We start from the raw sequence: 3,463 nt of genomic DNA, 5'->3' as shown, positions 1-3,463 counted from the left end.
TTGAGAGCCGCAGAGGTCTTCTCCAAGCAGTCTTTGGATTTGGGTTTTGTGTTCTAATGAGTCATGGTGATGAGGGAGAGGCTGGGTTTGCTGGATTTTTATTGAGTTCGTTTGTTGTTTGGCTTGGGTTATCTGGCATATGGGGTTAATATTTGGTGAGGGGAAGGTGCTCATGAAGGATGGATTTTTGTTAAGCGGGTGTTCCAGCAGATGGGTTTGATTCAACGAGTTTGCTTTGATGGTTTGGTTGAGATTGATGAGATTACTGCAACTGATGATTCAATTTGCTTTGTTTCGATAATTTTCTATTCAAAATTGATTTGCTGGGGAAATTGATTTGTTGTTGGTGGATGGGTTTGATTCAACGAGTTTGCTTTGATGGTTTGGTTGAGTTTGATGGATTTTTTTTTTTTTTTTTTTTTTAAATTTATGGGTTTGTGATCTTCTATCTGGGCGTGTGTTCTTGATCTTCTTGTTAATGACAAGCATATATTTCAATTTATGTGATTTTTAGTTTTTAATTTTTTTTATTTAGTTAAAATTAATAAAATAATTTTTTTTTTAAATTTAGATACTGATATTACATTTTTCTTTATTATTTTAATGACCTCGTTAGCTTAACAGTGTATTTCATTCGCTACGGGTGAATTTTTCGTTTTTGAGGTAACCACAAAAACAAAAATAAGACACATTTTTTAAAATAAAAACTAAAAATAATGGAAATAAAAGTTAGAAACCAAAATAATAATCGCCAGAAAATATTGAGACTTTTCACCTAAATGAAAAAGAGAAAGAAGTCATTTTCAAGCCATAAAAACATAATTGCTAAACGACAAGTATTTGTCACACTTTCCCCTGAGTCCAAATCACCTGGTGAAAAAGAGAAAGAAGTCATTTTCAAGCCAAAAAAACATAATTGCTAAACGACAAGTATTTGTCACACTTTCCCCTAAGTCCACATCACCTTTGGAGAGCCATTTAAGTTTTTATGGACAGAAATTTATTTCATTTCCCGATATTTTTGTTTTCCGACATGGTTGTACGTGACCTTGCATATGCATGTGACTATACCATATTATCACTGACAATTTTTTGTCCTTTACCAGAAAAGCAAAACTGACAATTTTTTATTTTTTGGTTGAGAATCCATGGAAAAGATCTTATTCATAAAGAAGCAAATGATTTTTTTTTTTTTTACACAGAGGTAAATGATTCTTTCTAATGCATTAACCTTCGACTGAACCATTGAAGCAAATCCTATATTTAACACTATAAGCACCACCAAAGTCAGAGTGTAAAGAGATATATCTGAAGAAGTATCAAGGAAAAAAAAAAATGACAAGCATCAGGTCTATTTCCATAGTGGTTCCAAGCGAGCCTACTCCAAGTGGCCTTTTACGGCTTCCTGAGACTGATCAAGTGGTGCAATGGACTCATGCACCAGTTATACACATTTACAGAGCCAAGTCCAACGACACTACTATCCCATTTTCATTTGAGGCAATGAAAAATTCCCTAAGCCGTGCTTTGATTCACTTCTACCCGTTGGCTGGCCGGCTACACTGGATTGAAGGTGGCCGTCTAGAACTTGATTGCAATGCCATGGGAGTGCAACTATTGGAAGCTTATTCTGAAGCAGGATTAGATGAACTTGGTGATTTTGCACCAACTAATGCAGTGCGAGATCTTGTCCCAAAGGTTGATTATACTACTCCAATTGAGGAGTGGCCCCTATTGCTTGTACAAGTGACAAGATTTGGCTGTGGTGGCCTTTGTGTTGGAGTGGCAATATCCCATACCATGGTTGATGGACGATCTGCAACTCACTTCATCAACTCATGGGCAAAGTTGTCTCGGGGATATAATCTGGAGGACGTTGATATGCCATTTCTTGATCGAATTGTTTTGCAATCAAGTGAAACAGTTAGGACTCCACGCTTTGATCACATAGAATATACCACAAAGCCACCAGTCTTGATTGGGAGGACGGATGCCAATGAAGAGAGAAAGAAGGAAACTAGTGCGACCTTGTTAAAACTTACAAGGGAGCAAGTGGAGGTTCTAAAAAAGAGAGCCAATCAAGAAGTCGCCGGGTAACAACAATAAGGCCCTATTCTAGATATGAGGCCATTGCCGGCCACATGTGGAGATGTGCATGTAAGGTACGTGCAGTTGATAGTCATAATAGTCAATCAACAAGAGCTGGCCTTAGAGTTGACATTCGTAATCGGTTAAAGCCATCTCTCCCTGAAAGATACTTTGGGAATGCAATTTTAGGTACTGTGACACCAATATGTCTTTATGAAGACCTCTTGTACAAGCCATTGAGTTATTCTGCTGGGAAACTAAGGGAAGCCATTGAGAGAATGGATGATGAGTATATAAGATCTGCTCTTGATTTTATATCAATTCAGAAGGATGTGAGTGGGCTAAGGTCTAGCTTTCACATTCAAGGATACTTGAAAGGACATTTCCTAGGGAACCCTAACATATCTATTGGCAGCTGGATAGGTCTACCAATCTATGATGCAAATTTTGGATGGGGAAAGCCTATATACGTGGGTCCTGGGTTGCTAAACATGGATGGTAAATCATTGATTATGCCAAGTCCCACTGCTGATGGATCTCTCATTATAGCACTTCGTTTGCAAACACAATACATGGATTCTTTCAAGAAAATCTTTTATGAGGATATTATAAAGTAAAATTAAGAAGCTCCTCTTAGTGTCAGCCTAGCCAAGTTATGATCATGATATACCTAATAATAGCTGTAAAATGCAATAGAATATTCAAAATCTTCAAAGGCTTTGAGTTTGATGGCTAAGATTTATTGATGTTTATCATGTATGTTTCTATTTTTAGTAGTTAATTAATGTGGTTATTTTGCTCTTTTCTTCTGAGTTCTACCCTCTATGTTATAATTCATTCAGTGATCTTCCCACCCAATAATTGAGTGCCATCTGTTGTGAAATTTTAAATTACTCGCAAGTGTACAAACCGTACCGAAGTATAGTTTGACAAGAACGAGGTCGAACCCATAGGGACTTGAATGAACGTAAAAAAATTAATTAAATCTTAACCAAATTAATCCTAATCTAGTTTAATAAAAATTGGTTGTTTTAAAATTAAATAAACTAAGCAAATAATCAAATTAAACAAATAATCAAATTAAGCAAATAGTTAAACTAAGCAAATATATAAAGCAATAAAAAGATGTAAACAATCAAGGGAAAAGAATTAAGGTTTTGGAATCCGCCTTGTAAGTCATATCAGCATATATTTATGATCATTAATTTTTCCCAACTACTACATGATAATCTAGAAATCAATCTTGCTATCATGGAAAATATTCTCATTAAAATCTTTATTTTAAAAATCAAAAGCATGTTCTTATTCGCTTCTTAAGTATAAAATCAAATCATCAATTGTATCTATAGCCAAACAAATCACAAGATATATCCAA

The 3,463-nt window shown here is 35.3% G+C and overlaps 1 pseudogene; it reads left to right on the top strand.

Moving 5' to 3' along the window:
- The first annotated feature begins 1,264 nt into the window (after positions 1 to 1,264).
- Positions 1,265 to 2,891, top strand: LOC142634200 (hydroxycinnamoyl-CoA:piscidic acid hydroxycinnamoyltransferase-like; annotated as a pseudogene).
- The last annotated feature ends 572 nt before the right edge of the window (positions 2,892 to 3,463 follow it).

The sequence above is a fragment of the Castanea sativa genome, chromosome 5 (genome assembly GCF_040712315.1).
Source record: "Castanea sativa cultivar Marrone di Chiusa Pesio chromosome 5, ASM4071231v1".
Taxonomy (NCBI): Eukaryota; Viridiplantae; Streptophyta; class Magnoliopsida; order Fagales; family Fagaceae; genus Castanea; species Castanea sativa.
This window is presented reverse-complemented; position numbering and strand designations above follow the sequence as displayed.